The 23,713-nt window shown below is 35.8% G+C and overlaps 1 non-coding gene and 1 pseudogene across 1 annotated transcript; both read left to right on the forward strand.

The window, feature by feature from the left end:
• The window catches only part of LOC127899350 (uncharacterized), a 68,969-nt pseudogene that overhangs the window by 39,303 nt on the left and 5,953 nt on the right, over positions 1-23,713 (forward strand).
• LOC112495955 (small nucleolar RNA R71) lies at positions 22,793-22,898 on the forward strand. Its single transcript, XR_003062371.2, has one exon. It is a non-coding gene; the product is annotated as a small nucleolar RNA R71 (small nucleolar RNA).

Consider the following 23,713-nt stretch of genomic DNA (forward strand, 5'->3'; position numbering starts at 1 on the left):
TTTGAGAAAAAAAATTTTCTATTTTATTTTTTATATAAGAAATTTGCAAAAATTTATAAAGGATGATCGAACTCTGGTGAGCTTTGGAGGGCAAGGAAGACGAAATGTGTATTTGGCATTGTCTTTGAGAAGCTGTTTTCCATTTTGTAAGAACAAAACACAAAAAAAAAAAAATGTTTAGGGGGCTTTTTTTTTTTTTTTTACAATAAACCAAGAATTTGTAAAACAAAAATTTTCATTCTCGTAAAAGAGAACACTAGGACCATCTTTGGAAGCTAGGATAAGAGGTAGGATTGGACAAATTTTTGGGAGGAAACAAATTAATCCAATTCTAGGCTTGTTTGACCATCAGAATTAGTTGATTAGTCCAAAATTTAATCCAAAAGCAATAAGATTATTGATCCTTATTTCAACTAAGGTTTAAGAAGGATAAAATCTTACTTTTTACTCTTTTCATTTTTATTTAAATTAACATTTACATAAACAAATATAAAATTAATTTTGTAATTTATTTAAATAAAGAATATCAAAATTTAATTCAATATTTTATTTACAAGAAATTATATAATTTCAAAAATTTATACTATTTAAATAGTTATTTCGCTATGTTAAATTAAATTTAACATATTTCTGTGTCATATTATACCAAACAAAAGGCTAATCCAATCTAATCTATTTTAATCTAGTCCAATCTAATTCTAATAATCAGTCAAATCCAATCTTACATGCAAACATGAGGTGGAGAAATAATTTTTTATAATATTCTTTTATAAAAGAATATAAAATGCAGATATTTCATATACAAATGCAGATTTTTATTTTTTACTATTTTTGTCTAAAGAACAACTTATAAGTTGTAAAAGAGAAATAAATAATTGCAGGAGTTGTTCATTTGCATTTTATTGAACTAATAAATTTATAATGTTAAAATTTAAGAAATAATAAGTATATTTGTTGCTTAATAAATAATAGAAAAACACATTTTATTAAAGCATATTACCAAACATAGTTTTATTTTTCGCTTGCTTTAGGATAAACAACTAAATATATTTTTACTGTTTTTATTTTTATATACTATTTTAAAATAAACTATCAAACAAGTTTTTCCTTTCAAAAACATCAAATCAAAAATGCTATTTTCTCTCTCTTAAAAAAGTGTTAAAAACACTAATTGAAAAACAATACCAAATGGACCCAAATTTCATTTCATTTTTCTTCACAAAAGTTGGAGAAAGAAAAACTTTTTTTACAAATTATTAGTTTAATAGTATTTTTTTCTTGCAAAACAAAAAATAGTTGGTAAAAAATAATACTAAAGACACCTTAAGAGTAACTTTTATCTTTGCCATTATAAGTGCCAAAAAGTATATACACTTACACTACACCATGGATCCAATAAACATTATAAATAAATATCAAAAGCCATAGCTAACTTGTACAAAAAAATTAGAGATGGTCAATGATTAAACCCAAAATATCGACAAAATGCACTTGATTACTAACCAAATCACGTATAGGGAATTTAGATACAGACAAAACAGTTATCGAATCTGATGATATAAAATTAAACAAATAAAATGGATGGTGGTGATATGAATCCCGTCAAGAACTGACGCGACCCTAATCAATTTAGTTCCTAAGATCGAATCTAAACCAGGAATGGAATGAAACCTCGACCCAATGCTTATTGAAAGCACAAACCTTGGTATGCGAAGGCGCCACAATCAGCTATGGATGATCTGATTGATAAGGCAAGAGTTTGAACCCCACGGAAATCCAATAAGTTCAAAGAGTTCGTAAAGAACTAAAGAGAATTAACTATCTCACCAATTGCATCAGAAAAACTTCTTCCATGTTTATTGAATACGAGTACTTTATATAGGGTTGGTTAAAAGAATTTTTGGAAATAAATCCTAACCCAAAAATCAAATATGAATCTAAATCTTCCCTAATAGGAAAGAATCTAAATCAAATCAGAATCCTAATATAAGTAAATAGGTAAGAATTTAAACCAAATCAGAATCCTAATATAAGTAAATAAGAAAGAATCTAAATCAAATCAAGATCCTAATTGGCTTAAATGCCTTATATCAATTAAATGGAAACTAGGCGATTAAAATAGAAATAACTAATTTGTTTCCCTAATAGCCTCCTCAAGAAATGAGAAAGTATCTGAAAAAATAAAATAATATATTTTCCCGCCATAATGTGCAAGCCAACTCCTTATTTCATGGAAGTGACTATTTGGAAACTTCAAGAGCCTGAATCATGCATTTATCATGTGCGATTCCTTCAACGGGCCTCCACGAATTTGATTGAGCACAAGTTGTTTGAATCAATCCATTAAGCGCTTCTTTGAATTTCTTTGCTCGAGCTCTTGTAACAGGTCCGACGGGAACTTGAATAGGATCTGATTATGCCTCATCCCATGTGCTTGTGATAGTTTTATCCTTAATCTCATCAGGTGGGACTTAGATCCAAAAGAAGATCTCCAGCCAATTTCGTGTTACTTAGACTATAAATGGAAGCCAAAAGAATCGAGAAATGATCTTTTGGAGAATCCTTGCTCAAGTCAAGAGAAATTTAGAGTCCAGATCTAAAAATCTCAAGTCACAAATGCTAACAAAACCATCAAAGTGCCTTTTATAGGTACACGCTTGAGTTAATTTGTAAAAATCCTTAAGAACTAAGGATTGATATTGAAGTTTGCTAATTGAACAGATTTGATTTTGATTCTTCTTTATATACAAGAATCTGGATCATTGAAGGTTATTTTAGCCTTCAATTGGCCCTCTCTGCCGGGATCAGACAATTAAACAATAAAAATCGAACTAACAAACGAATTTTATTTGTTAAGTCCATCAAATCTTAAGATAATTGGTAAAAAACGATAAATACTTCGGATCTAGTAAAAATTTACTAATAAAACACTCAAATGAATGAGTTCATCAATGAAACCGATATTGATTAAGTTTGTTGGTTTGAACTTGATTACATAGTAAAATTGTGATAATCGATTGTAGTTTGTACATCACACAAATTACTTTCAAATTCAGAGGACTTAATGTATAGATAATAATTTTCATGTTTTTAAAATGGTGAAGGAAGTTAAACTAACGAACAACTCGTATTAAGTTAAGATCTTTATATTTGAATTCAGATCTCGTAATGAAACGATATGGCGGGTATTAAATCCACAATATACAAATAAACACAAGTATAATTGATGTCTGGATTTAAGATATATACTCATCTATCATTTATAGCATGAAATATGGCAATTGCGCTTGAAATTATGCATTTAATGTCACTAGGAATTGATAATATTAATCTTCAATAGTCAAGAAAATGGCAGAACCAAGGAAAACCAAATTTCTACAAACTAATATGGAGGACTATACGGATGATTTAATGCTTGATTAAGATAAAGCCGACAACCATTCTGACCTGGCTATATTAAACTAAAAAAATTACTTCAACAGATACTCAACTTTAAACTTAGAAACTACAACAACATGTTAATTCGAATGAGGCTTCTAGCCATAAGGAGCTTTGGGCAGCAAAATTCTATCCATAGCCTTAAAGAACTTTGTACATAATTCATAGCACAATACTACCAGAACTAAAGATAGTAGAAATTGTATCAACCGCGTTCTCTTTAAAACAAAGGCTAAATGAGCAGATCCGGGACTTCCTTGCTTGATTCAATCAAGAGCTAATCATGATTGGAAAAGTATGATACATAACTAGTTGCCAAAGCATACCAGAGAGTTGTGAGAATAGACACAGAATACGAGAAATACCTGATAAAAAAGAATTTTCCTACAATAGAATTGATTAATATTAAGTCAAAGCAATATATTAATTTAAAGATGATGAAGCATAGAACAACATTACTAGCAATCCAGCTCCTTTGAACTATATGCTTGGGGTATATTCAGCATTAAGCGAGGCCCATTGATGCAAAGGCCCAAGAAATAAAAAGAAAAGAGTTTGACGATTGTGGTTTTATGTTTATCAACTTGCCTATTGATGCGAACCCCACAATCAAACCTTGAAATCAACACTTAATTTGAAGTTTCAACTTCCCAAGAAAGTTCTAAACAGATTTAAGCGAAACAAAACCTTGACCCAATGTTTAAGAAAACATGAACCAAAGGTATAGAGAAGGATATTGATGCCACAATCAAGATTTAGATAAGAAGGTGAGTGATAAGTCTATTTTGGAACACCACAAGAATGCAAATTCTTGATAAGTTCACTAGTTCTCGAAAGAACCAAAGAAAGAATGGTCTTTCAAATTCAAAATAACATTTATCTCTAATTATTTTACATAGCAAGGTTGCTGAGTTTAAATAAGCTAATAAAAACCTAAGATTCTAAAAATAAACTTGAAAACCCTCTAAGTATAGGTTTGTCAAAGAATGCTTAAAAAAATCTTCACCAACCCACCATTATTAATACAAAGGGGGCAACAACCAATAGCTCATAATGTAAGAAGATGGTGATGATGCGTGGAAGATATGATAGAAGGGTAATCAAAGGCGTGCTGCCATGGGAGAAGAAGATGGTGATTACCTAGATAATTCAGACCAAGCCACTGATAAAAGGGTAAGAAGTATAAATCATGATTTGGGGAGTATTAAACTGAAAATTCCTTCTTTTCAAGGTAAAAATTATCCGAAAACTTATTTTGAGTGGGAAAAAAAGGTGGAGCTAGTATTTGATTACCACAACTACTCTAAGGAGAAAAAGGCAAACTAGCTGCTGTTGAATTTACTATGCTATAATCTGGTGGGATCAACTTGTTTTGAGTAGGAGATGAAATCGTGGAAGGCCAATAAACACTTGGGAGGACATGAAGGCCATCATGAGGAGGAGATTTGTTCCTAGTCATTATTATAGGGAGCTGCACCAAAGGCTTCAAAGTCTTACACAAGGTTTCAAAAGTGTGGAAGATTACCACAAGGAGATGGAAATAATCATGATTCGAGCCAGCATTGAAGAAGAATGAGAGGCTACTATGGCTAGATTTTTACACGGTGTAAATTAAGATGGGCTTCTAATGAATGTTCAAATGGGCTTAAGAAGCAAATGTAATCAGCACCTCTAGATTTACAAGATCTCTTGGCAAGAAAATGAAAACGTCAACATGTTTTAACATTTTGGTTATTCTTTCTTGAATACCTAGGACAACTGACTCCTCTCTAGTTGATGGGCTGGATAGGCATCCCAGATGTTTTAGGGCCTTTGGAATGATGCCTACCACTTGGCTTCCTTTAGTAAAAGAAGCTTTTGATACTAGTTTTGATAACCCTCGGTCACCTCTTCCATATACCAAGTGTAGTTTTATTTTGGCTATGACACGACCATGATTTCTAGCCACCATGACGAACTATTTATATTTGCCATAGTGAAACTCAGAAAGCACACAAACATTTTTGAGTTGTTTGCTCGAAATGGTTGCTATTGGGAAAATCTCAAAAATAATTTGTGAATGCTTAAAAAAATGCTTGTCTTTAAAGATTTTGGTGCCAGATATAATGATATACAACTATCAATGGGTTGATGGATTTGTCAAATGACGCGTAAAGGTCATGGCTCAATTATTCAAAAGCAAACAGTAAAAAAAGAAAAACAATGATTAGATAGAAATCACACCATCAAAAGCAATAATGCAAACCATAAATCAAATGGATATGTACTAGTAGTTGTTATTGTGGCTCACATCTTCCTCTGGTTTTACATCCAGAAATGGCTTGAATGGCCTCTATGGATTGATGATAGGCTTCTCATCCAATTTTCTCATAAACTAACAAACAAGTTGTTTAAAGTCACATTCTCAAGACTATAACGTGCACTTTTTTTTTGGAATAATGGCCAGAACTAGAAAATTGCTCTCTATACGCATCCACTGGGATACATTTTAAGTGTCAAAATGATATCATCCAATGACTCTTTATTCAAGTCATCCCTAGTGAATTGAGTTTTATTTTCATTGTTATCGACACAATTCCTAAAGAATTACATGGACGTCCTTTGTATTCCATTCAAGTACACTTATGACAGGATATTAGGAGTCGTGTAGCTCTTCATTTTCTTGCATAATTTCCTTTCCCGCAACCAATCATGTGAGCAACAAATTTAAGAGGTAATCTTCTTCAAGTTCTGCCAGCTGTAATCTTCTTTCCGATTAGCCTATTGCATGTCAACGTTGAATTTCTTGATAGCTCAGTCGGTATGCATGATGCTCGAGTTCCACAGGTAAGTGATAAGCTTTCCCATACACTAGTCTACAGGTTGACATCCCAATAAAGGTCTTCTATAATGCTTTCTATATGCTGGCACATATCATATGAAGAACAAAAAGTATAAGCATCTCAAAACAAAGTTGGTAAATAAAAACCATCTTGTAAAACTTTAGTAATAGTTTTCCCCTAGAATGACCTCACAGCTTGTTCAGGGCATCTTAACAATGAAAGAATGTTTTGAAATTTGCTCTTCATGACACATTGTCTGATAATTTGGCCGCATAATACTTAATACAGATATTGGTCATTCCAAAAGAAATTCTTCATTTTGCAAAGAATTTGGTTTTGTCTTGCTTAGTCCAGTACTTTGGAAGTTGACTTGTTTTTAGCATACCATGGTAGTACTTCTACCCTTATTAGTTGTTCATCTAGGAATGATTTATTTAATGTTAATGATCTGGAATTGTGTCAAAATTGAGATGAGAAAGATGATCTAGCACCACATTTCTTTTTATGTCTTTCTTATCTTTGAACTCAAGATCGTATTCCTACAAAAGTAACACTCCTAGAATTAGTCTAGCCTTTGCATCTTTTTTTATAAGAATATATTTAAGAGCATCATGATTTGTGAACGCAGTTATTTTACATCCTATTAGATAAGATCAAAAGTTTTCTAATGCAAGCACTACTGCTAGCATTTCTTTATCAGTGGTTGAGTAATTCAATTGTGCATCATTTAATGTCATACTAGCGTAGTAAATGACATGAGGAATTCGATCAACTTTTTGGCCTAATACTATTCTACTACATAATCAGATGTATTACACATGAGTTCAAAAGGTAAGTTCTAGTTTGGAGGCTGAATAATGGATGATGAGGATCTTTAGTAAGTAAATTGCATAAGGGCCTAGAAATCTTGATAGAGAATCTTTAATAAAATGTCGATAAAAGAACAACATGCCCAAGGAAAAATCTTACTTCCTTGATCGTTTTAAGTGGAGGGAGGATGAAAATGAGATACACCTTGGCTTTGTCAACCTCAATATGTTTGTACGAAATAATGTGACCGAGAACTATACCTTGTTTTACCATAAAACAACACTTCTCCCTGTTCAAGACCAAATTCTTCTCTATACATCTATGTAGAACTAGTGTTAGATGATGCAAACACTGATCAAATAAATCACCAGAAATAAAAAAGTCAACCATAAAGACTTCAATAAAACATTCAACAATATTAGAAAAACTACTTAACATCCATCATTGAAATATGGCAGGTGCATTGCATAATCTAAATTGCATTCTCCTATATGCAAAAGTGTCAAAAGGGAAAGTGAAAGTAGTTTTCTCTCTTAGTCTTTTAATTCTATGGGAATCAAATTATATCCTGAGTATCCATCTAGAAGGCAATACAATTTCTAACCTGCTAATCTATCAAGCATTTGATCGATAAACGATAAAGGAAAATGGTCTTTTCATGTGACAGAATTCACTTTCCTACAATCAATGCATGCGCACCACCCTGTAGCCACTGTAGTAATTATTAACTCATTGTCAACATTGGTAACTATTGTGCCTCCTAACTTTTTAGGGACAACTTGCACCGGATTAATCCATAAACTATCAGAAATAGTGTAAATGATGCTTGTATCTAATAATTTAAGGACTTTAGCTCTAACAACTTCTTTCATATTAGGATTTAGTCAGCGTTGCATTCCTAGTAGGTTTACCATTTTCATCAAGATGAATATAATGCATGCAATCTATTAAGTTTATAATTTTTATGTCAGCGATGGTCCATTTTAATGCTCTTTGTGCTCTTTTAAAATACTCGACAACTTACTCTTTTGGTTTTCATCAAGAGAGGATGAGATGATTACTAGCAAAGTACTTTTATCTCCTAAGAATGCATACTTCTAAGTGTCAAGCAATGGTTTAAGTTCGAGCTTCGATAGTGCTTCTGATGATAGGCCAACTTTTTTCCCTGATGGGGCCAGCTACTCTATTCTTGCCTTCTATTTATTGGTATCTAAGGATGGTGATGAATCAAGTAAGGCATTAACCTCATCAATTGATCTATCAATATCAAAATCTATACCAAAATGAGTTAAATATTTTTGTAAAGAATCATCATTTAGGTTCGAAGGAAAAGTATGATCAATTAATTTTTTAATTAAATCAACATCAACAATTCCATCATCACTATTTTGATGTTGTTTAGCAATGTTAAGGATATTTAACTCTATAGTCATGTTTCCAAAGGACAACTACATATTTCCAGTCTGCATTGAATGTGTGCATCAATAGTTGCCAAGAAAGGTCTATCTCGATTAATAGGGATGTGCTTCTTCGGATCTTGCACTGGTTGAGTGTCAATCACAATAAAGTCAATAGGAAAATGAAACTTGTCTACCTAAATAAGACCGTGAGGTATTTTCATGGATCGGTCTAAGTGCTACAACACAACTAGAGTTAGGTGTAATTCTTATAATCCAAGTTTCTCAAACACTAAGTAAGGTAAAAGATTTACACTTGCTCCTAAATCCAACAAGGCATTCTCAATTTTTGAGGAATTTTATATTGGAGTATAGAACTAATGTTTTGAACATGAATGTTTCTCTTTTAGTGCAAAAGTCTTAAAGAAACTTGACATAAGAAGGCACTTATTTAATAGCATCAAGCAAAGGGATGTTAATACTTGTTTAAAAATCTTCATAATCCCACTTGTGGAATTTCCCCTCTTTACTTTAGCTAACCTATGGGGAAAAGGAGCTTTAGGGATGTATTCTCGTGGTTGCTTTCTTCTTTCTCCATTGGTAATAAGGCCTTAGAGCCTGAAGTTTGTCTTTTTCACCAGCATCTCTACTTTGTTGTCCACTACTTTGCCTTTTCTTAAGATCATGATGTCTTTGACTTCTTCATGCTGTTAGGGTGAACTTATACTCACTTCATGCACTCCGTTAGGATTGGGTACTGGCTGACTTAGGAATTTACCAAACTGTGTACCAAGTACGTGGCGTTGTTATACCAGAGCAATGACAACATAGTTGTCCTTTGGACCAATAGTTTGCATGCTTGGGTTTCCAGTCGATATACTTAGAAACAAATTCGGCTAGGTGACCAGTAGGGACGACTGTCGCACACTTACCACTCAGACATGAATGCCAACATGGCACTGGGAGAAAAGAGTGAACTGCGTTAAACTGTCTGGAACTGGGCTTAAGGAGAACTTTCTGATGCACAAGATCCTTCAGAGAGGCGAGTGTAGAGCATACTTGTTATAGATAGAGATGAACGGCTATGGAAGTCTATAGTTCTTCTAACTTAACAGAGAAAACTTAGAAGAAACTTAGAAGGTCATGATAAAATATCTTACAGGAAAATTTTTATTTCATAAAACTCTTCTACTTACAACTGAAACATAAGGTGCCTTATATAGAAAATCATCAAGGACAGGACCCCTTGAATAATTATAATCGACAAACGGGGACATGCTTTTAGAAAGTAAAGCACACCGACTAAGACTTTTACATAAGACAAAGCAAAGCATCCAAAGCTGATATTTACAAGATAAGGGACACACAGGAGTCACATGGGCGGCTGCATCAAAAGTTGTGTGATGGCGACAAATTGTCAACATCGCTATCAATTTCTGCAAAAGGCTCTTTTGACCAATGGAGATTGGCATACATGCTCTCATAGTCAATGTCAGTTTTGGAGGGTGCTGAAGGAGACGGTGTTTTTCCTTGTGGTTGAGTTGGCATTATTTGGGAAGGATTTGATTGTGAGGACTCACCAAATGTCTGGAGAAGAGAAGTAAAATCTTCCCAAGGGTCTTAGAAATCTTGAAATAGGACATCAGTGTAGTCAGACTTTTCTTCTTTGATGAGAATACCTATTGCTGGAGGAGTGTTGGTTGTGGTATGGGTTGGGATGTGGAGAATTTTGTGTTTTGGTCCAAGAGAGGTATGTTGAATGTTAGGAGATGGAGGTTGAACATGGTTAAGTTCAAGAAGAAAGGATCTCAGATTATTAACCAATTGTGGATCATGAGAAATGGGAAATGGATGTGGGACAGTTATCCATTCATAAGCTTGATCTTGAGTCCAAAATAATTTTGTCACAGGATGTTGGAAATAAGGTCGATGGACTATGAAAACTATGGTGAACAAATCACCTTCTGATTCTGGGAGAATGTTAAGATTATTTTTATCACAGATTCACTGAAGTTGTTTATGCCACTAAGAAAGTGGTGAAAACCATTCAAAAAGTGTCCAAATGAGGGAGGAGGCTTGGGAAGGGTCAAGGAGATGACGAAGAACAGATTGGACTGGGAAGACAATTTTTGTGGCATAGAGGACAGTGAGACACCAGAGATACCAAAGTTCGTCTTCTATGATATGAATAAATGGATCAATGGTAAGGCTTGTGAGGAAGAGTTTGTCTGGGTTGAAACTTAGGAAATTATAGGGTTTTTGCTAATGGATGTTCATGAAATATCAGAAAACAAATTTAGTTGCGAAGTCTTGAACTTGATGTGGTGAGGAAAGGTTATATTGAATGGAAAAGATTTTTTGGTAAGGGCTATAAAAGGTAAGGATGGTGCCGTTACTATGACAGGAATGGTTAATAGAGAGGTGACTAAAATGCATGAGGAACTAGAAGTTGATTTAGGAGGTCTAGATAGAAGGTCAGGGATCAGGTTCTTGTCTCCTTTTATATGCTGGACTATGAAGTCATACCTGGTAAACCAATTTTTGAGATGGAGCAACTGTTTGTCTAGTAGTGTCTTGTTCTTATAGTCCAGAATTTTGGGAAAAGATGAGTTATCTAATCTGACCAAAAAGTTATGGCCAACTAGATGAAACTCAAATATTTGAATTCTATATTTCACGGTTAAGGCTTCTTTGTACATGACGTGGTAGTGTTTTTTCGATTATTTGAATTGACCACTGGTGTGGGCACAGTAGTATTCTTGGTTAGCCTGCTTGCAAGCTAACTTCTTTATGCACGTTTAGCTAGCCATCATGATGGCCACTTGCATTTTTCTTTTAGTCGAATGGCCTGTAATCAATTTGGGTGAAGTATATATGGGTAATTCAGTTTTGAAAATGTACCTTTAAAGCAATGAATCATTTATTCATATCATAAAGAGATAGCTACATTTATAGATGAAAAAAAAACATGCATTCATAAATAACTTTTCTCTAGGTAATGAGATTTCATGTCATTACATGACATGGCAGGAGTTAACCTAAGGGAAGCAAACTTATAAGCCTTTTGATTTGCTGTAACTATTTCTAAGAATTGAAAAGAAAAATTAACCATTATGGGGACCAATGTGGTGTCCACAAGGCCTGCACATAAGATTGCAAACATAAATTTATAAAAAATAAGAGGTAAAAGAGAGTAGTGATCAGAGTGGTCTATTGATAATATTTCTTCAGCATAGTTGTATTTGTTGGGTGCTTGGCTGTGGTACCATCCATGTCCAGTAGCATGTAAGTACTTGAACCAACCGGCTTATCTATTCGATAATAATCTTCCTAGTTGGCGCAAAGAACTCCTTCTGAAGCTACCTTAGTGTTCAAAGTTATTCTCCTAAGCATTAGATCTCCTTTCTCAAAAGCTCACGAGCAAACCCTTTTGTTGAATAACTCAGAGACATAGTGTTGATATATTGTTGTTCTGAGTTCCGCTCTTTCCAAAAGCTTCATTATGGGTATTAATTAAGATTCCTTCAATTCGATGGAGCTTACCTCATTGGAGTTTATCTTCTTTTTTTTTTCAATTGAGAGAAATGCTTAGTGAAGGGATATACTCCACTAACACCTATTCTGGTAATTGGGTAGTCCCTAATGAGGCCATTTTGGCTATGTTGTCAGCTTCACTGTTCTTGACTCTTGGGACTTACTCTACTTTCACTTTTTTAAGCTCCATTATTAATTCCTTAGCCTTCTTCAGATAAGCTTTTATGTTCTCCTACTTGGTCTGGTATTTCAAGCCAACTTGGTTTACCACCGATTGAGAATTACTCCCAATAATGAGTCTTCTTACCCTAAGAGCTTTGTATATCCTTAACCAGTAATGATTGTCCTATAATCAACCTCATTATTAGAGGCTTTGAAGAAGAACTGCAATGCATACTAGAGCTTTACTGCCCTAGGGCTTACAATGACCAAACCAACTTCACTTCCATATGAATTCAAAGATCTACATATATAGACATCCCAACACTCATAAGGTTTTGGTGGTTACCTCCTCGTTCAGCTCCTCTAGATTCCTTTTCCTCCTGAATCATTGGCGAATTCTACTGAGAAATCAGTGATGATTTTCACTTTAATGGCTGAGAAGGATGGGGACTTTCTATCTCTGCCTCGATTGCTTCATACCTCTCTTGGTTGAAGGCTTTTCTCTTCTGTTTCATTGACTTATGATGCAAGTCAACATTGAGTCTACGGTAAGATACCTCTGTGTCTATGCCTAGCATAACTTTATGCATCCAAGCAATACATCGTTAAACCCCCGTAGGAAGGTAATCAGTTGCTCTTTGTTGGTTATTTTTTATAAGCAATTACTACCAATGCCAATGTTCAAGTATACACAACAAGTAATAAAGTGATGAGTATTCAAGATCGCCTCCACAGGGATTGATGTTACTCAAAATACTAAAGCAATAACAATAGTGCAAATCAACTTAAGATCGAAACAATCAATTGTCAAGTAATACCTATCGTAATTAATGATTGTGAGAGATTTAAATAAAATAATATTGTAATGAAATAAAATAGGTTAAATGTGTCTAAGATTCAATTGAGATTATAGTAGTTGAATGATCAAACTCTCCTTATGGGGTGACTGTTGTTTATCAAGTTAGTACCAGTTGTTACAATAAGTGCTGCAGCACTGGGCAAAATAAATCTGCATCCTCAGCTATCGCATATTGGAAGTCTCATACCTTTAAATCTATTAACAATGACCAGTTGCTAATATATTTATGGTACGGCATTATAACCTTTAATCTCTCCACCCTACAAGGTGAACACCTATGTCTAGTGTGTCACAAATCTTAACTTCAAGTATTGCCCTTATGGGATTCAAGATAACTTAATCCAGGAAACTCGACTTAAGATCAAGTAGTACTCTAATAATATCCGCAAAGACATGCCCTTTTGCTGCTCTATCTTAACTAAAGCTATTAAATGGGTGGTCAACCAAAATAACAGTTATATTCATAAAAACTACTAGAGTAAAATGCTACAGCAAGGCTATAACAACATGTAAGAACAGTCAAAAACTCATTGGATTATTTGTCACTCTACTACAAGTAACTACAAGTAAATTTAGTTCATATTCTGAATGAGAAAAATAAACATAAATATATGAATCCCGGGATACATCAAAACAATTAAAGGAAGAAGAGAAATATAAGTTGAGCAAGGTGAAAGACAAATCCAAATAAGTCTGCACGATTCTTCAATGTTGCCGAAACAGTACTATCCAATTCTGATCTTCTTCTTCTTTCCTTGATAATTATTCTGATGACAATTTCTTGCCGCCCTTCTATGTGGTGCACGCCTCCCTTTTATATTGCAAATTAGGGTAAATGAAAGCCCATAAGCGTGCATGTGTTAAATTAGGAAACATGCATATTGCGCTTCTGTGGCTGACCCGCGCCTAAGTTCTCTCCCGCATTGCTCCCAGATTGCTATAGCACTGGTTGCTCTAACATCCGCAACAATACTGCATTATTCCCGATTGTGCTTTACTTCTTTTGTGGCCATCTTCTTTCCTCCTCTTGCTCTTCTAATGTCTCAACATCCACTCATGAATTTAGACTTTCTGAAAACCTACGATTATGCACCTGTTTTTAGCACAAATTACTTTGATTCAAGCAAAACTTATTAAAACTCAACTAAAATTAATGTTTATTCAAAATGTAATAAAAACACCTTATTTGTTCTCTAAGTGATCTTGATTCAAGTTCAGAAATGATGTAATAACTCTCATTTCCTAGAGTTATCACACCCCCAAACTTAAACCATTACTTGCCCTCAAGTAATGACACATACTAACACTTCACGCAAACAATCATACACACAACTTTAGCTCTTTTATCAACTTTGCAAGGATTCTTCCACCTTCATATCACAATCCCAATCATGCAAGATGACCATAGTAAATTAGTTCTAGACTTAAGCTTCTTTCTGTCCACAGTGTGTGTGTGCTCCTTCGATTGAATTCCAGAGATGCTATAACATCACCAAGGGACTACATGAATTTCAGCAGTGAGAATACTTCATTCATAAATGGGTAACATAACTTTCACATACTCAAACTGTGATGATTTGAAGATTGATAAACTAGGGAATATTCAACCTCCTCGCTGTAATATTTATCTTTCATGTGAATGTCAATTAATTGTAATGATGACACCCAATTACTCAAACCATGCCCAGATCAGAGTTGATGCAGTAATATCTGTAATATAATCTTATTTAGAGGTATTTTTTACTCAAGGCTGAACATGGGGCTCAGCAACAGACCTGCCTACTCAATGCCTTAGACAGAGGACTTTTTTTTAAAAAAAATATGCTACAGCATTGCTCATAACTCTTGCTACATTTGAACACAATTCTGCATATGAGGTACATACTTAGATCTGGTTACTCAGCAACTTGAGTCATTAAAACAGAGTGTATTTCATAGATATCACAATCAATCAAACTTGCTTCTCCCCCCAAACTTAGGATCTTTTCTATTCTTTTGGCTCTACTCTAGCAGTCTCATACAATTCAACCAAAGTTTAAGTGTCGGGACAGAATTTCACTTTCATCTATAATTATCTCTACTTGGTATTCTCATAAATACTGAATAACACTCAATTTATCTTCATTAGGTTTTTAAATCCATACATAAATATTAGATAACAGAGCTTCACATAACACAAACATAAACAAAATGCATTTGGAAACACAACCCCCCCAAACTTGAGAGTTTCTGTGTCCTCACAAGCAGACATAACAAAGGCATACGAGCTGACAGGGATATGAAAGACTTTAGAAAATACCACGTAATTTGACAAACATATATATTTTTTTAAGAATGAAAGGAACTAGTAAAGAAAGAAAACTCCCCTATGGTGGGAACTGCGGTACATGACGGGTTGCTATCAGCACTTTTTGGATGCACTGCGAAGCTTGTCTTTGGTGAAGCTTGTGGGGAAGTAGCTGGCAATGTCTTTGTCTTTTTCTTCACGGGGCTGGTGATAGGAGTTGTGGCTGGGGTTACTGTAACAGTGCCTTTAGACGTACTGCCTTTTCTCTTGCTGGATTGTCGCGGACTGGTACGAATAGGCTGGCTAGGAGTTTGCTGTAGAGGAATTGGAGTTGATGCGTCAGCTGCCTGTCCTTCAGCCGTGATAGCAGTAATGATAGCAAGTAGTTGCTTGGCTTGTGTAGGTGTAGGCGTAACCCTAGCTGCTACAGCAGCCAGCTCGGCATCAACTTGCTCCATTTCATCTTCAAAGACTGGAGGTGTTGCCATTTTTGCGTTATCCTTGTCCTTTCCCTTGCTTGCAAGGACTGGAATAGACGGTTTCTCTTCAAGGTCCTCCTCCTCTTCTTCTTGAATAATGTGCTTTTTCCTGATTTTGGACTGGGTGGGGATGGAAGGTTCTTCACATTCTTTCTCCGAGTTGTCCTCTGCCTCTGTGGGTGAGCTATCTGTTTCAGACTTGTCACCTTCTTCTTCAGGTGGATTAGATGGTTCAGATCTTCTTATTCTGCCTCTGCTTGTGGTTCGACTGCAGCTTCTTCTGCTGGTTCATTTGTGGCAGTGGCTTCTTTACTGGCTACTGCTAGAGCACCTATGGTATTGGTGTCAAAATTATACTGCTGGAGCAAGGAATCAGGGAAGTTTCGGTGAGTACGTTTTATGTACAGAGCAAATTGGTGTAGTTGGTTGTCTAGGTGTTGTAGATAACTCCGAAACCGATCGTTTTCCCTCTGCTGAGCTTCCACACATTGAGTTATACTGGTGTTGAGTGCTTGGATCGTCTGTTCTAAGCTAATAGCTCGTCTTACTTCTGTTACAACAGCTGGTTCAGTGGTTGTTCCAGCACTCTCACCAGCAACTCTCTCAATGGTACGTGCCGTAAAGGCACCTTCATTCTTGACATGTTCATCTCTAGCATTAAGACGAACACCAGAAATTACACAAATGATGGTGATGAGTGACGGGAATAGCAAGACAGCAGTTCGGTGAGTCTTAACTGCACAATCCTGAATTTCTTTTACGATGATGCTACCCACATCTATGGGCAGCCCTCGAACAATAACATATAACAAGACCAACCTCTCTTGTGAAACTGTAGTATTGTGAGTGGTAGGCATAAGCCTAGATTTCAGAAATTTTACCCATACCTTAGCAATAGGTTTCAAATCTATCTTATTAACTACACGCCCTTCCTCGTTAGCCCATGATGCTCCTTCGATTGTAAGAGTTGTGAAAATGGTGTTCCACTTTTTCGGGGTCAATTTATCAAGCAACTTGGCATACTCACAATTAATTTCAGCAGGTAAATTATAAAAAGCATTTATAACGTGAGAGTCTAATGGAACAAGTGTGTTTCTTACCCAAATGTTGTGCTGATCAAGGCTTACCAAATTGGCGTAAAATTATTTGACTATTGGTAGCACAAGATCTCGAGGGTGGTTGCAAAACTCTAACCATCCACGCTTTGCTACAGCACTGTGAATTGTTTGCACAATTCCAGTGAGTTTTTCTGGAAATTAAAACCCTTTTTCTTCTAGAATCTTATGCGGCTCTATGAATTCTTCATATTTTTCTTCGGCGTGGTAACTTTGGAAGCTTGACGGATCTTTAAGGCGGCTGGCTGTTTTCTTATACCTCGGCATTGCTGTAGCAGTAACAAATTGAAGCTAATGTTCCTGAGAGTAAAATGAGAAGAAGAGGATAAGAATTAGGAGAGTTGTACTTGCGAAGGAGATAGGGAATAGTGTCGTAGCACTAAGCACAGTGACTCCTTTTTATAGTGGACTTTCATTGAAGATAAATACGGTAACTAGAGATAATTGAGGAAAGAAAATATTTTGAATTAAATGTGAATATCCCAAAAACATCGGCCAGTGAAATTAAGGCATTAATTTCGGAGATTTTATTCTGCAATTTCTATCCACATCCATGCATCCATCTGTCACGATTTTATCTCCAACGGTAAGTGAGAGGCCCCATCTTTTAATTTACTGTAACAGTAAAATGTGTTGCTGCAGCACCCATTCGCTTACTCTTGCAACGGATACATACTCCACACTAAAGCTTCTGACACGTGGCTCACCTCTGCACTCTGCCACCATACACTTTCACTTGTCAATATGAAATTTAATTGTCACACATACTTCCCACAAACTAAAATTAATTCTAAAATTATTTAAAAATAAATAGATCAAATGATAGCAAAGTAAAGAATGCAATAATGTGAAAGGATAAAATTAAATGGCTAGCATAGAAAAACAAAATTAAATAAGATGGTAAAGAGGGAGAGCTGTCAACAAAACCAAAGGAGATCAAAGTTGGTTTGAAGTGGTTGTCTCCATAATGGGTTGCCTCCCATGGAGCGCTTGATTTAAGGTCCTTCAGCCTAACCTTCTTTCATTGTTCAATAGCTGAGTTCTTTAAGGAGTAACACCTCCTTTGAACAATCTGCCGCTGGATGTATATAGTGCTTAACCCTGTGTCCATTAACCTTGACCTCTTGACCTGTTTGTTCATCTTGAAGATCAACAGCTCCATGAGGATAAAATTTTAACAGCTTAAATGGGCCAGACCATCGTGACTTGAGCTTTCCCGGAAATAATCTTAGTCTTGTGTTGTGGAGCAACACTAATTGACCAGGGTTGAATTGCCTGTGTTGAATATGCTTGTGTGCCAGTGTTTTGTCCTCTCTTTATAGATTCTTGCATTTTCATATGAAAATAGCCGTAATTCATCAAGCTCACAAAGTTGAAGCTTTCTTTGCTCTGCTGCAGCATGAATATCCCAATTTAATTTCTTCAGTACCCAATGTGCTTTATACTCTAGCTCTAGTGGCAAATGACAAGCCTTTCCATAAACAATTCGGTAAGGGGACATGCTGAGTGGAGTTTTGTATGATGTTCTATAGGCCCATAGTGAATCATATAAGTGTAAAGACCAATCCTTCCTCGTTGGGTTCACCACTTTTTCTAAGATCTTTTTAATTTCTCTGTTGGACACTTCAGCCTGACCATTAGACTGTGGGTGATATGTTGTTACTACCTTGTGTCTGACTCCATATTTTACCATTGCTGCAGCAAAGACTTTGTTACAAAAATGTGTACCCTCATCACTAATAATTGCTTTAGGAGTGCCAAACCTGAAAAAAATATTTTTCTGAAGAAAAGCCACTACTGTTTTAGCATCATTGGTAGGCAATGTTGTAGCTTCTACCCACTTGGAGACATAATCCACAGCAACAAGGATATATAAGTTCCCAAAGGATAGTGGGAAAGGTCCCATAAAATCTATTCCCCAGACATAAAAAACTTCCACTTCTAGAATGTTAGTCAATGGCATTTCATGTCTCCTAGTTATGTTTCCTGTCCTTTGACACCTGTCACAATATTTAACAAATTCATAAGCATCTTTAAAAATAGTGGGCCAGTAATAACCTGATTGCAGTACTTTAGCAGCTGTTCTGTGACCACCAAAATGTCCTCCATATGCTGCAGTATGACATGACTCCAGTATGTGGGGAATCTCTCATTCTGCAGCACATCTTCGTATTACTTGATCTGAGCACAGCTTGTATAAACGTGGGTCATCCCACTGATAACTTCTAACATCCTGAATAAATTTATTTTTCTCTTGAAATTTCAGCTCAGGCGGTAGCAACCCACTTACTAAATAGTTAGCAAAGTCTGCATACCATGGAGAATCTGACTGCTGCAGCATTTGTGCTTGTTGTACCACCAACAGCTGTTCATCAGGAAAAGTTTCAGTGATGTCTTTCCTTGTCATTGTGTTTGTGTCTGCTTCCAGCCCTGACAGGTGGTCTGCTACTTGATTCTCGGTCCCCTTTCTATCTTTAATTTCCAGATCAAATTCTTGTAGCAATAAGATCCATCTGATTAATCTTGGCTTGGCATCCGTTTTTGAAATTAAGTATCTGATGGCTGCATGGTCTGTATATACAGTCACTCTAGTGCCCACCAAGTAGGCTCTGAATTTGTCAAAACCAAATACTACGGCTAGCAACTCTTTTACTATAGTGGTGTAGTTGATTTGAGTTTGAGTAAGAGTTTTGCTTGCATAGTATATGGAGTGAAAAACCTTATCCTTTCTTTGCCCTAATACTGCTCCCACAGAATGATCACTAGCATCACACATCAACTTAAATGGTGAAGTCCAGTATGGAGATATAATTACTGGAGCAATGATCAGAGCTTTCTTTAATTCTCTAAATGCTTAATAACACTCTTTGTCAAAGTGAAAGGGCTTGTCATGTTCCAACAATGAGCATAATGGTTTAGCTACTTTGGAAAAATCCTTAATGAATCTTCTGTAAAATCCAGCATGACCCAAAAAGCTCCTAATACCCTTTACTAAAGTTGGAGGTGGCAATTTATCTATTACCTCTATCTTGGCTTTGTCTACCTCAATGTCATTCTTTGATATCTTGTGACCCAATACTATTCCTTCTTGCACCATGAAATGGCACTTTTCCTAATTGAGTATTAAGTTGGTCATCGCACATCTTTTAAGAACTTCTTCTAAGTTGTATAAACCATCATTGTATGTTTCTCCAAAAACAAAGTCATCCATGAAAACTTTTCTCCTGTTTTCTCTACCATATCAAAAAATATAAACATCATGCATCTCTGAAAAGTTGCTGGAGCATTGCATAACCCAAAGGGCATTCTTCTGAAAGCAAATGTTCCATAAGGACAAGTAAATGTAGTTTTCTCCTGATCCTCTAGAGCTATAGCAATCTGGTTGTAGCCTGAATACCCATCTAAGAAACAATAATATTGTTTTCCAGCAAGTCTGTCAAAGATCTGATCTATGAATAGCAGTGAAAAGTGGTCCTTCCTTGTGGCTTTGTTTAGCTTCCTGTAATCCATACATACTCTTCAACCAGTCACTGTCCTTGTAGAAATAAGTTCATTCTTCCCATTAGCTATTACTGTTATCCCTCCTTTCTTTAAAACACATTGAACTGAGCTCACCCATGAACTATCTGATGTTGGGTATATGATTCCAGCATCCAATCATTTGATGATTTCCTTCTTCACCACTTCTTTCATAATAGGGTTCAACCTTCTCTCGTGTTCCACCGAATTGCTGGAGCAATCTTCTAACAGGATTTTATGCATGTATATTGATGGGCTTATCCTTTTTATATCTGACATGGTCCATCCAATTGCTCTTCTGTATTTTCCAAGCAAATCTATTAGACTTTGTTCTTGACCTGCATCCAAAGTAGAAGAAATGATTACAGGAAGTGTGTTGTTTTGACCAAGATAAGCATACTTCAAATATGAAGGTAACAATTTTAATTCAAGACTAGGAAGTGATTCAATAGATGGTAAAGTTGTTTTTACTTCCCTGTCTGAAAGATTCAGATGTTTAATAAACCTGTTGTGCCTATCAGATTGCTTTTTTTCCATCCAATCTGTCTAAATTGCTGCAACATTTTCCTCTTCTACATCATCAAAGGTAGTGACTTTGTCAAATACATTACTGTAGCATCTGTCCATTCTGTTTGCTACAACAAAATCCATTACACTTAGGAAATTACAGTCTTCTACTTCATCAAGGTTCCTTATAGCCTCTAGTACATTAAATGTGACTTGCTGATCATTCACTCTCATGGTGAGCTCTCCTTTCTGCACATCTATCAAAGTCTTTCTAGTTACTAGAAAAGGTTTTCTAAGTATAATGGGTACCTCTTTATCAGCTTCAAAGTCCAGTACAATGAAATCCACTAGAAATATGAATTTGTCAACCTTCACCAGTACATCCTCTATTTTACCTTCAGGGTATGCATGAGATCTGTCAGCTAATTGCAGAGTGACTGTTGTTAGTCTACATTCCCTTACTCCTAGTTGCTTAAATACAGATAATTGCATCAAACTAATACTGGCTCCCAGGTCACAAAGTGCTCTGCCAGCATACCTAGTTCCTATAGAGCGGGGTATTGTAAAACTCTCTGGATCTTTCACTTTTGGAGGAATCTTACTTTGGAGCATATGACTGCTTTCCTGTGTTAAAGCAACAGTTTCAAATTCTCCCAGCCTTCTTTTTCGTGCCAAGATATCTTTTAGAAATTTCACATAATTTGGCATTTGCTCCAAAACTTCCACAAAAGGTATATTTATATGTAATTACTTCAGCACTTCTAGGAATTTGCTGAACTACTTGTCTTGTTTTTGCTTCTAGAACTTTGTGAGAAAGGTGGTGGATGTCTAAACTGATGGGTGGCTTCAAGGGGTAGCGAACCTTGTTTGTTTGGGTAGGTGCAGGTTGTGGCTACTAGTGTTGGAACTTCTTTTTCAGCATGTTCTGGTTGATTTTCCTCTGCAGTTACTGTAGCTTGGCTCATGTAATCAGTGTCTTGATGGGGGGCTTGTTGTAACATGCTTCCATTTTGAGGTGGTTTTTGTGCTGAATTGAATTTTGTCTCATTTTTTGTCACATCAACTGGGGTATCAACATTCTTTCCAGATCTCAAATTAATTGCCTTGCAGTGTTCTTTGCTCTCTCTTCTAGGGTCTTCTGTGTTGTTACGTAGGCTTCCTTGAGTTCTGCTGCTCATTGCTGTGGCTAGTTGTCCCATTTGGTTTTCCAGGTTTCTTAAGGATATAGCTTGACTCTGCACAATTGCTTCATTCTTTGCAATTTACTCCTTAATCAGTGCTTCTAGTGAAATGATTGTATCGTGACTGATATGCTTTTGCCCTTGACTTTGTTAATGAAAACCAGGTGGTTGTGTGTTTCTATTTTGTCCATTTAATGCTGGAGCATTTCGATTCTGACTACTCCATGAGAGATTTGGGTGTCGCTTCTAGCCAGGGTTGTAAGTATTTGAATATAGGTTGTTCTGAGGTTGTCGATTGAAATTACCCACATAGTTTACTGAAACTGGATTTCCAGGACAATTATCAAAGTCATGTTCTTCACCACAATATACACAAGAAAGTTCAGCAACTTGCTTTACTGTTACTGGAGCAGATGTCATGGCCTTTACCATGTTAGTCAATGAGGTTACTTGTGCTGATAAGGTTGTAATTGCATCTATGTTATGTACCCCTGCTGATCCTCTTGCTGCTGGTTGCCTGGCTGAAGGCCACTGATAATTATTATTGGCAATTCTCTCCAGAATTTGATAAGCTTCAGTGTAAGATTTGGATAACAGGGCTCCGTTTGCTGAAGCATCCACCGTTAACCTTGTACTCGGATTCAACCCATTGTAAAAAATTTTTAATTGAATGCAACAGGGAATACCATGATGAAGACACCTTCTGAGCAATTCTTTGAATCTTTCCCAAGCCTCGTACAAACTCTCATCTTCAAGTTGATGGAAGGAAGTAATCTCATTCTACAACTTTGCATTTTTTGTAGGTGGGAAATATTTCATTAGGAATTTATCAGCCAATTCATTCTATGTAGTGATGGAATCAGATGGTAACGAATTTAACTATGCTCTTGCTTGATCTCTTAAGGAATAAGGAAAGAGTCTCAGCCTTAAGGTATCTTGTGTTGCTCCAGCAATCTTGAAAGCATCACTTACTTCCAAGAACAATTTAAGATGGAGATAAGGATCTTCATTTGGCAATCCATTGACTTGACCAACTGTTTGCAACATTTGAAACATCACTGGCTTCAACTCAAAATTTGCAGCTTCTACTTCAGGTCTGATGATGCCAGGGTGTACAACTTGAGGAGTTAACACAACATAATTTCTTATAGCTCTGTCTCTGTCATCAGCCATGTAAATAATATTGTTATTGCCTGGCTGTCTCCCGTTAGCTTGTTCATTCTGCTCTTCTTGAATGTTGACTGGTTGTAAGGGCCCGTGAGGATTCAAATTTCCCGCATCTTGCAAATTATTCATGCTTGAAACAATTTTTGAATTCCTTTGTTCTCTTCGCAGTCTCCTGACAGTCCTTTCAATCTCAGGATAGAATTGGATACCACAGATCTGTCATTGCGCATGCATGTACCGATCTGCCAATAAATATAATGAATCAAATCAAATTTGGCGCTATCAAGATTTACTTCATACTTAAAAAATAAACAATCAATTCCCGACAATGGCGCTAAAAACTTGTTGGTTAGTTTTTATAAGCAATTACTACCAATGCCAATGTGCAAGTATACACAACAAGTAATTTAAGTGATGAGTATTCAAGATCGTCTCC

This window comes from Citrus sinensis, chromosome 8 (assembly GCF_022201045.2).
Source record: "Citrus sinensis cultivar Valencia sweet orange chromosome 8, DVS_A1.0, whole genome shotgun sequence".
Classification (NCBI taxonomy): domain Eukaryota; kingdom Viridiplantae; phylum Streptophyta; class Magnoliopsida; order Sapindales; family Rutaceae; genus Citrus; species Citrus sinensis.